Source organism: Trachypithecus francoisi, unplaced genomic scaffold (assembly GCF_009764315.1).
Source record: "Trachypithecus francoisi isolate TF-2019V2 unplaced genomic scaffold, Tfra_2.0 Lachesis_group1, whole genome shotgun sequence".
Classification (NCBI taxonomy): Eukaryota; Metazoa; Chordata; class Mammalia; order Primates; family Cercopithecidae; genus Trachypithecus; species Trachypithecus francoisi.
Window position 1 is genome coordinate 24,962,279 of NW_022681454.1, and position 11,760 is coordinate 24,974,038.

An 11,760-nucleotide genomic window follows, 5' to 3' on the forward strand; every position below is an offset into this window, starting at 1 on the left:
GTGCCACTACCTTTTTGCTGCATTCAAAGAAAGTTCTGGTTTGAATGGAAAGTATGGCCTTTGAGTGCTGTGCGTTCTTCCAACCACCTGTGCTAGTCAAAATATAACATGTTGGTTGGGTGCAGTGGCTCATGCCTATAATCCCAGCACTTTGGGATGGAGGCCGAGGCAGGTGGATCACTTGAGGTCAGGAGTTCAAGACTTGCCTGGCCAACATGGTAAAACCCTGTCTCTACTAAAAATACAAAACTAGGCAGGGCGCAGTGGCTCCCACCTGTAATCCCAGCACTTTGGGAGGCTGAGGCGGGTGGATCACAAGGTCAGGAGATCAAGACCCTCCTGGCTAACACAGTGAAACCCCATCTCTACTAAAAATACAAAAAATTAGCTGGGCGTGGTGGTGGGCACCTGTAGTCCCAGCTACTTGGGAGGCTGAGGCAGGAGAATTGCTTGAACCTGGGAGGTGGAGCTTGCAGTGAGCCAAGATCACGCCACTGCACTCCAGCCTGGGCGACAGAGTGAGACTCCATCTCAAATAAATAAATAAATAATACAAAACTAGCTGGGCGTGGTAGCGGGTGCCTGTAATCCCAGCTACTCATTAGGGTGAAGCAGGAGAAACACTTGAACCTGGGAATAGGAGGTTGCAGTGAACCAAGATCGTGCAGCTGCACTTCAGCCTGGGCAAAAAGAGCTAAACTCTTAAATAAATAAATAAATAACTTGTTACGGAAGAGTTGACTTTAAGAAACATTTACAGGACTAAGCAGGTCACACCTCTTTGTAGGTCAGCTGTACTGAGGGCTTAATCCGGATTGCAGAGCACAGTGAATTTGGACTTGGAATCACTCAGGTTGCTGGGTTTCACTCGTAGCTCTGTCATTTACTGTCTCAATAGCAACTTCCTCATCTGGAATATGGGACAGTAACACTTGGTTTCCTGTGATTATGCAAATGAAGCAATATATGTAAATATTTAGCCAGGGTGGGTTTACTGTAAGTGCTTGGCATATGGCTCTGCCTCAAAATATAGGGGATGAACATGCATGGCAGATGTACAAGACACACTTCCCACGCTTGTTTGCATTTTTCTCCCTCTGAGTATTTCCAAAGTGACATGCCAAGTCAAGAAGGCTGCTACCAACCCAAGAAACTGAGGCCAGCACTGGCCTGGGATTATTAGGATGAGCTGAATAAATGCCACATGGCCTAGGAGCAGTCCTCGGACTGGGCTCTGCAGCCACGGGACAGGAGCCAAGGACCACTCAGCATTTCCAGAACAAATCGTTGCGCTGTAAACTCACTTTCTAGTCCCAACTAACGGCAGTGGTGAGTGTTATTTTAAACGAGGTTTTGTTTTTGTTTTTGAGTCAGAGTCTTGCTCTATCACCCAGGCTGGAGTGCAGTGGCATGATCTCGGCTCACTGCAACCTCCACCTCCTGGGTTCAAGTGATTCTCCTGCCTGAGCCTCCCAAGTAGCTGGGACTGCAGGTGCCCACCACCATGGCTGGCTAATTTTTGTATTTTTAGTATAGTCTCGAACTCCTGACCTCAAGTGATCCACCTGCCTCGGCCTCCCAAAGTGCTGGGATTACAGGCGCAAGCCACAGCGCCTGGCCTTAAAAGGGTTTTTTGCATTATTATTTGTCAAGATTGAAGATCACATATGTCTGGCCGGGTGCAATGGCTCATGCCTATAATCCCAACACTTTGGGAGGCCAAGGCAGGCAGATCAGTTGAGGTCAGGAGTTTGAGACCAGCCTGGCCAACATGGTGAAACCTTATCTCTATTAAAAATACAAAAAATTAGCCAGGAGTGGCAGGTGCCTATAATCCCAGCTCCTTGGGAGGCTGAGGCAGGAGAATCGCTTGAACCCGGGAGGTAGAGGTTGCAGCGAGCTGAGATCGTGTCACTGCACTCCAGCCTGGGCAACAAAGCAAGACTCCATCTCAGAAAAAAAATCAAATGTCTAGAGATGTACAAGAAACAACATTGCCATTTGCTCTGCTCCCTATTCTGTCCAGTACTCCTGTCTGGCTCTCCAGGGGCAATCATCCTTTCCAGCTCTTTCAGTGCTTTCTTCTGTATTTTGTTCTGCAGTTATCACATGATTATAGTAGCTTTTTCTTAATGCAGCCATTGATCTGTTTTGGAGCAGATAGAATTTAGTTCTCATGTCACTCACCCTCACTATCAATGACTCCTTCTCCCAACCAGTAGTTAATATTTACAAAATTATTACTATATAGGTGTGATAAACTGCAGAACTAAACAGTGCATCAACATTTTCTTTCTTTGTTTTCATCAGTGCTGTCATCTACCTATAAATAATCTTCCCCAGTTGCTTTCAATCATCTGACAACCTTTTGGCTTCTTCCCTACCCTCTCTCTTCCCCTTCCCTCACCCCCTCTCCCCTTCCTCCCTCTCTCTGTCTCTCTTTCTTTCCCTCACCTTCTGCACTTCCTCCCTCTCTCTCTCCCTCCTTTTTTCTTTCTCTCTCTTTCTTTCATACCCAAGAAAGGATACAGAGAAAATAAAATGTTTGAGTCTATGCATTGAGTCCACGTGTGTGTGAAAATGTATTTTTGCCCCAAGATTGATCAATAGTTTGAAAACCACTGCCTTGGCATAAGGAAAGTATTGCTCCATTATCTTCTAGAATCTTGTGGACAAGAGAAAAGGAGCAGAGACAGGCCCAGCATCCAGTCAGCACTGTCACCAGACATGCAAATGAAGCCACCATAGAGCATCCAGCCAGCATCCTGCCTGACGGGTGGGGTCAGCAGAACAGCCCAGAAAAGCCCATCCCTGATTGCTGACCATGGAGTAACCAAATAAAGTGGTGATTATTTTTAAGACGTTACAATTTTGAAGTTGTTTGTTATACAGCACAAGATAACGGATACAGAATTCAACACTGAAGTGTAGACTGTGGCTTCAGTCTGCTGTATTTCCTGCAGCTCATCACCCACCCTTTGTGTTTCTTACTGTGGCTCCTTTGGTTAATTCCTTTAGAGAAGAAACCTCCTGTCTCTTGCCTGGCATGGTGACACAGGTTCACCAGGGTACATCATTTGATCATTAGCTTCAGGCCAGGCACAATGACTCAACCTCGCAATCCCAGTGCTTTGGGAGGCTGAGGTGGCAAAATCACTTGAGCCCAGGAGTTCAACACCAGCCTGGGCAACAAAGTGAGACCCTGTCACTACAAAAAATTGTTTAGGCCAGGCGCGGTGGCTTGTGCCTGTAATCCCAGCACTTTGGGAGACCGAGGTGGGTGGATCACTTGAGGTCAGGAACTCGAGACCAGCCTGTCCAACATGGTGAAATACTGTCTCTACTAAAATACAAAAATTAGCTGGGCATGGTGGGGGGCACCTGTAGTCCCTCAGTAGCTCCTCAGGAGGCTACTGAGGAGACTGAGGCATGAGAATTGTTTGAACCTGGGAGGCAGAAGTTGTAGTGAGCCAAAAATCGTGCCACTGGGTGACAGAATGAAACCGTGTCTCACAATAACAACAATAATAATAATTTTTAAAAATTAGCCAGCTATGATGGTGGATGCCTGTAGTCCCAGCTACTTGGAAGGCTGAGGCAAGAGGATCACTAAAGCCCAGGAGTTGGAGGCTGCAGTGGTCTATGATGGCGCCACTGCACAGCAGCCTGGGCAACAGAGCAAGACTCTGTCTCTAAAAACAAATTTTTTTTTTTTTTTTGAGACGGAATTTTGCTCTTGTCTCCCAGGCTGGAATACAATGGTATGATCTTGGCTCACTACAACCTCTGCCTCCCAGGTTCAAGTGATTCTCCTGCCTCAGTCTCCTGGGTAGCTGGGGTTACGGGCACACAGCACCACATTAAGCTAATTTTTGTATTTTTAGTAGAGACGGGGTTTCACTGTGTTGGCCAGGCTGGTCTTGATCTTCTGACCTCAAGTGATCCACCCACCTTAGCCTCTCAAAGTGCTGGGATTACAGGTGTGAGCCACCATGCCTGGCCTAAAAAATATCCTTTTTAGTTAAAAATAAATCACTAGCTTCAGCTTCAAGTCGTTGGTGTGCCGTATTAGCAGAGTGAATCATCCTCTGCAGGCCCTGGTTAACATGTGGCCTGTGAGGACAGTATAAGTAATGCTGCCGTGAAGTAAAATCATGCCTTCTCATTTGGCTCAGGTTAATTACCTAGGACCCACAGGGACTCTGGAACCTGCCTGTTGGTGCTGAGATTGTAGTTTTGCATTTTTCACCTCGTTGGAGTCTTAGGAAGTCAGTAAATAACACCCCTTTCTTCCCTTACAGAATTTATTTATTTATTATTTATTTATTTTATTTATTTACTTATTTATTTTTTGAGGCCGAGCCTTGCTCTACTGGAGTACAGTGGGGCCACCTCAGCTCAGTGCAACCTCCGCCTCCCAGGTTCCAGTGATTCTCATACCTCGGCCTCTCAAGTAGCTGGGATTACAGGCATGCACCACCATGCCTGGCTTCTTTTTTTTTTTTTGTATTTTTAGTAGAGACGGGATTTCACCGTGTTGGCCAGGCTGGTCTCAAACTCCTGACCTCAAGTGGTTCACCTGCCTCAGCCTCCCAAAGTGCTGGGATTATAGGAGTGAGCCACCACACCTGGCCACCTTACAGAATTTAGAATCAATTGAAAAATAAGACACACAGGACAGAATGATGGAGATGAAAATATTCATTTTATTATTTATTAAGGAAGGTAATTGTAAGATGTGGCATTTAGAATTGCCAGGAGGTGGGGACAGGGGAACTTATTAACACTTTACCTTTGAATTAAACCAATTTTCTCACCCAGGCTCAGGCAGAGGTGAATCTACAGGACTTTCCCACGAGAATGGAGCCTGTCATGAGGTTCCCCAGCTGACCCATGGGCGGGTGAGCTCCAGAGCTCAGCATGCTCTGTTTCTCCTCCCAGACTTGACAATCAGATGCCATGGAGGCCCAGATGTGACAGCCGTGGATGCTCTGGGTGGTTGAAGGTCCCACTCTAACATCCTAGTAAGGTCGGGCGCAGCGGCTCATGCCTGTAATCCCAATACTTTGGGAGGCTGAGAAAGGCGCATCACTTGAGGAGTTCAGGACCAGCCTGGTCAACATGGAGAAACCTCACCTCTACTAAAAACACAAAAATTAGACAGGCATGGTGGTGCATGCCTGTAATCTCGGCTACTCAGGAGGCTAAGACACGAGGATCGTGTGAGCTTGGGAAGCGAAGGTTGCAGTGAGCCAAGATTGCCACTGCACTCTAGCCTGGGCAACAGAGCAAGACTCTGTCTCATAAAATAAAAAACAAACAAAAAAAATCATAATAGGAACTGCAGGTGACTTCCCTAAATAGGCATTTTCTTTCTTTTTTCTTATATAATCCTCATTATTTTGGAGGCATTTTCTTTTTTAAAAAAAAAATATATATTTTTTCAGAGTCGGTATCCCTCTTGTCACTCAGGCTGGAGTGTCGTGGCATGATCATGGCTCACTGTAGTCTCCAACTCCTAGGCCCAAGCAGTCCTCTCCCCTTAGCCTCCCAAAGTGCTGAGATTACAGGTGTGAGCCACTGCACCCAGCCCTACATAGGCCTTCTCCATTCATCACCTCACTGACTCATCATATAGCCTGAGAAATAGGAGTTATTTATCTCCATTTAGTAGAGAGAGAGATGCAGAAGCTTCCAGGGACATAGCTGAGGGTCCCAAGATTAGAGGATTAAGATCCACAGCCCACCCCTCGGACCACTGAATTGTGCTGCCTTGGGATTCACTGACCTCACAGTAATCACAGTTATTAAAGCAGGACAGACGCATGGGAGTTGAAGGATCAAGGTGTCTGGAAGGAAGGACTTAGAGAAAGGCTGCAGAGCCACCCAGATATAAGAGTAAAGGCCAGGCCAGGTGCGGTGGCTCATGCCTGTAATCTCAGAACTTTGGGAGACCGAGGCACATGTATCCCTTGAGGTCAGGAGTTCCAGACCAGCCTGGCCAACATGGTGAAACCCTGTCTCTACTAAAAATACAAAAATTAGCCACGTATGATGGCATGGGCCTGTAATCCCAGCTACTCGGGAGGCTGAGGAAGAGAATCACTTGAACCCAGGAAGCAGAGGTTGGAGTGAGCCGAGATCACGCCACTGCGCTCCAGCCTGGGCGACAAAGTGAGACTCTGTCTCAAAAGAAAAAAAAAAAAAAGGAAAAGGTCAGAGACTCAGAGACTCAGTCTTACTGAAAATCATTAAGCCCCAGCTTCCTTGTCCTCGGGAGTGACCTGGTCCTTGCATTTCACAACTGCATGAAGTATTTGTGGGACACGTTGTGTGTCAAGGCAGGAAGGTCACTTCCCAAATATCCACGACTGTGGGGAAAGGGAATGAGGTTATCACTGCAGGCCGCCTTGGAACCAGGTGAGAACCTTGAGGTTAGCTGGTGGAGGGAAGAAGCTGTCACACTTTCCTTTGGAGTTTATCATCCCTGGTAGCCAATGAAGACATTTGTTTGTTCGTTTGTTGTTTTTCTCAGTTATGTTAACTTTATTTAATAGCCTGAAACGGTCTTAAAAATTTTTCTCTTCCTCATCAGATGTTTGCAAAACTTTTGGCCTTTGAGCTTAAACCTGGAGCTTTACTCCACCTATAATATGATTTTCCTGCTGTAGTGCATTCTGAAGTTCTGAAGAAAACTGAACCCAACCCAAACCTCTGTGAAAGCCAGTCTCCTTGTCTTGACGCTGTGGTCCAAGGAATTTTTCTCACAAAAACAACTGGCCGACTGATACTTCTATGCAGCGCCATGGCACCTGTCCCTGCTAAGGCTGCCATCTTTAGACTTTTTTTTTTTTTTCTGAGACAGAGTCTTGCTCTGTTGCCCAGGCTGGAGTGCAGTGGCACAATTTCAGCTCATGGCAACCTCTACCTCCCAGGTTCAAGTGATTCTCCTGTCTCAGCCTCCTGACGAGTGGGACTACAGGTGCCCGCCACCACGCCCAGCTAATTTTTTTGTATTTTTAGTGGAGACGAGGTTTCACCATGTTGGCCAGGCTGGTCTCGAACTCCTGGCCCCGTGTGATCCGCCCACCTGGACCTCCCAATGGGCTGGAATCACAGGCGTGAGCCCCCAGGCCCGGCCACTAATGGGAAAATTTGGTTAGAAAATTGTGTCCACTTCTGGCCCTGTTCCTGCCCCTGGTCCCCCAACATTCTGTATGAAAATAGTGAGAAAATCTTGTTCCTTCTGTTAAAATAATTAAATGACAGGCCATTAGCCTGGAATCCTACATAAGCAAAGGGAAACTTAACTCCGAATTTAAAGGAAAAGGAAGCTTAAACTCAGCCCAGCACCGGAGGCTACCTGGGCATTGGTTGTCTTCCCATTAACCTCCTACTGGGATAGGCCAAGTAAAGCAATGGCTCAAACTTGAACCAATCACAGAGTTTCTTTGCTCTGCCTCTTCATTCACCCTATAAAAGCCTCACCTTCATGCCCCTGCCTGATTCATCCTTGCCTGCTCAAATAAACTCTACTTCTTTTCCCGTTTAGATAACAAAAAGTGCAGCTCACTGGCAGCGCTCATTTAATTTTACATAAACACACTCTCGGAGGCTGAAGCAAATCTGACTGATTTTCAATGTAATAAGAAGATATAAAAACTGTTCCTGGAGTTCTTTCTAAACATAGCTAGCATCAGAATCCTCTGAATCATCAGAATAGTCTTTTTTTTTGAAAAATCAGATTCATCAAATGAATCTGTGGCCAACAAGTATTCAAGAACAATGCTAACATCATGCGTAGGAATGTTTTGTTTTCTAGGATTTCACATTTTCAGTGATTGAGAATGACTATATTTTGTCAATGGAAATACCACTACTGAAAACAGAAGGCTCTAAGTAGAATGATGGCTTTTGTTTCCAAAGTCTATATAATAGAGCAATGCAAAAATGATTTCAAAAAGCGCCAGGTGCGGTGGCTCACTCCTGCAATCACAGCATTTTGGAAGGCCGAGGCGGGTGGATCACAAGGTCAGGAGTTCAAGACCAGCCTGGCCAAAATGGTGAAACTCCATCTCTACTAAAAATACAAAAAATTAGCCGGGCGTGGTGACAGGTGCTTGTAATCCCAGCTACTCGGTAGGCTGAGGCAGAGAATTGCTTGAACCTGGGAGGCGGAGGTTGCAGTGAGTGGAGATCGAGCCACTGCACTCCAGCCTGGGTGACAGAACAAGACTCTGTCTCAAAAAAAAAAAAAAAAAGAAAGCGAGATCTTTTGTGGCAAAATTATCTCAGGGTAAACACTGTGGCTGCAAGTGCCACTGGCGAGTATTTTGGGGGGCAAGCAGGAAATGGGTTGAAATTTTAATATTACCAAGCTTATTTTATAACACTTCTTTGATCTTCCTATCACTCTCATTCTTATGCCCCAAGGAAAAAAGGAACGGAAGGATTAAGACTCAGTATGTGGTGGATGGAAAACATTATCAAGAGGTATTTTTAGACAAAGCAAGAAGTGTGGGCAGAAGCAGGCCTGGCCGTTGGTGGCCCAAGCTAAGCTGAGGAATGTTGACTGTGATCACTAACCTCCTGCTCCCCACCCCTCCATATGTTTTCATCTGAGGGCCAGTCCAAGATGGGTACTATGATTGGAATATCTGTCCCCTCCAAAACTCAGGTGAAAATCTAGTCCCCAATGCAACAGTGTTAAGAGGTGAGGCCTTTAAGAGGTGATTGAGGCTGGGCGTGGTGGCTCACACCTGTAATTCCAGCATTTTGAGAGGCCGAGGCAGGCAGATCACAAGTTTAGGAGATCAAGACCAGCCTGGCCAACATGGTAAAAACCCATCTCTACTAAAAATACAAAAATTAACCAGCCATGGTGGCAGGTGCCTGTAGTTTCAGCTACTCAAGAGGCTGAGGCAGGAGAATTGTTTGAACTCCAGAATCAGAGGTTGCAGTGAGCCAAGATTTTACCACTGCACTCCAGCCCAGGCAACAGAGCAAAACATCATCTCAAAATAAATAAATAAATACATAAATAAATACGAGGTGATTGGGTCATGAAGACTGCACTCACAAATGGATTAATCCATACATGAATGAATGGATCAATGGGTTATCGTGGGTATAGAACTTCATAAGAACTTCATAAGAACATAAGGAGACCTGAGCTATCATGCTCACCCCCTCACTTTGTGATGACCTGTGCCACCTTGGGACTCTACAGAGTCCCCAGTGGCAAGAAGGCCGTCACCAGATGTGTCTCCTCAACCTGGGACTTCCCAGCCTCCATGGTTGTAAGAAATAAATTTATTTTCTTATAAATTACCCGGTTTCAGGTATTAAAATGCAACAGAAAATGAACTAAGACAATAGGCATGCTTCCTTCTCCCTCGAAGTCTAGTGAGATAGCTTTAGTGGAATCCTTAGAGAGCTAGGTAGGAGTTCTCTGCAACTGGAAGCAGGAAGGTCTGCTACCTGACTTGTGTCCGAGAAGAAAAGGTTGTATTTAAGAAATAACCAGCCGGGCGCAGTGGCTCACGCCTATACTCCCTGCACTTTGGGAGGCCGAGGAAGGCGGATCACCTGAGGTCAGGAGTTCAAGACCAGCCTGGTCAACATGGTGAAACCCTGTCTCTGTTAAAAATACAAAAAATAGCTGGGTGTGGTGGTGGGCACCTGTAATCCCAGCTTCTTGGGAGGCTGAGGAAGGAGAATACCTTGAGCCCGGGGAGACGAAGGTTGCAGTGAGCCTAGAGCCTAGATCGTACCACTGCACTTTAGCCTGGGCAACAGAGTGAGACTCCATCTCAAAAAGCAAAACAAAGCAAAACAAAAACACCTCACTATTATTCTGGTCATTCTTAGATTTTTAAAGAAAGTTTTATTTTTGTAGTCAATATAAAGTACACTAATGAGATATTTTGCATTCCTTTTTCATACAAAGGCTTCAAAAATCCAGTGTGAATTTTACATTTACACCACATCTCAATTCAGATGCTAAATGATCACTGGAAATACTTTACTTGTTTTGTGACCACTCTAAGCATAAATCTCATGGATTAAAGAAGGCCACACATGTTTTGCCATTCTTCCACTGGAGAGGTGGAATTATATATATATATAATTTTTGTGTGTGACATAGTCTCTCTCTGCCACCCAGGCTGGAGTACAGAGGCACAATCACTTGAATCCCAGGTTCAAGCAATTCTCCTGCCTCAGCCTCCTGAGTAGCTGGGACCACAGGCTTGAACCACCATGCCCAGCTAATTTTTGTATTTTTTGTAGAGATGGGGGATCTTGCTTGGTTGGCCAGGCTGGTCGCGAACTCCTGATCTCAGGTGATCTGCCCTATTCAGCCTCCCAAAGTGCTGGGATTATGGGTTTGAGCCACCATGCCAGGGCTCTACAAAATATATATTTTTAAAATTTAGCTGGATATGGTGATGTGTTCCTGCAGTCCCAGCTACTCAGGAGGCTGAGGTGGAAGAAATCACGTCACTTGAGCCTAGAAAGTCGAGGCTGCAGTGAACCATGATCATGCCACTGCACTCCAGCTTGGGTGACAGACCAAGATCTTGTCTCGATAAATAAATAAATAAGTAAATAAGGGCATAAAGCTGCCTGTTCAGTACAGCAGATTGTAGCCATGTGTGGCTGCTGAGCCTCTGAAATGTGATTAAGGTGATTGAGAAATTGAATTTTTAATTTTATTTAATTTTAATCTATTTAAATATGATTTTTAAATGAATAATTTTTTAAACAAATTCATGGGATGCAGCTTAAGTGGTGCTTAGAAGGAAGTGAGTAGCTTTTTTTTTTTTTTTTTTTTTTTTGATAGAGAGTCTCACTCCATCACCCAGACTGGAGTGCAGTGGCGTGATCTCTGTTCACTGTGACCTCTGCCTCCTAGGTTTAAGAAGCTCTCGTGCCTTAGCCTCCCGAGTAGCTGAGATTACAGATGCCTGCCACCATGTCCAGCTAATTTTTGTATTTTTAGTAGAGATAGATTTTCACCATGTTGGCCAGCGGCTAAGCTTAAACTCCTAGCCTCAAGTCATCTGCCGCCCTCGGTCTCCCAAAGTGCTGGGATTTCAGGCGTGAGCCACCATGCCTGGCCGGTATTAACAAATTTTAATTTTGTGACTGGTATTATCAAATTTTTAATTTTGTGACTCTATTTCTTCAACTTCTTCAACTAGATTTTATGATATCTAAACACAGATTATTTCCAATGACATTTTAGCATCTGAATGGAGATGTGCTGTAAATGTGAAATTCACACTAGATTTTAAAAACTTGCTTTGAAAAAAAGAATGCAAAAGATCTCAATATATTTTATATTGAATACATGATAAAATGATATTACTTGGGATATATTGGGTTAAATAAAATATATTAATTGAAATTAATTTTGCCTATACCTTTTTATTTTATTTTTTGAGACAGGGTCAAATTCTTGTCACCCAGGCTGGAGTGTGTGGCGTGATCTCAGCTCACTGCAACCTCTACCTCCCAGGTTAAAGCAATTCTCCAGCCTCAACCTCTCGAGTGGCTGGGAGTATGGGTGCACGCCACCACACCCAGCTAATTTTTGTACTTTCAGTAGAGACAGGGTTTCACCATGTTGACCAGGCTGGTCTCAAACTCCTGGCCTCAAGTTTGGCCCTCAATGCTGGGATTACAGGCACAAGCCACCGAGCCTGGCTGTATCAGGGGAACTAGCCCCCAATATTTCAAAGTAGGTTCTTTTCTATT

At 45.1% G+C, this 11,760-nt stretch overlaps 1 pseudogene; it reads right to left on the bottom strand.

The window, feature by feature from the left end:
• Nucleotides 1–6,569: 6,569 nt before the first annotated feature.
• Nucleotides 6,570–6,834, bottom strand: LOC117086307 (annotated as a pseudogene).
• Nucleotides 6,835–11,760: the final 4,926 nt, after the last annotated feature.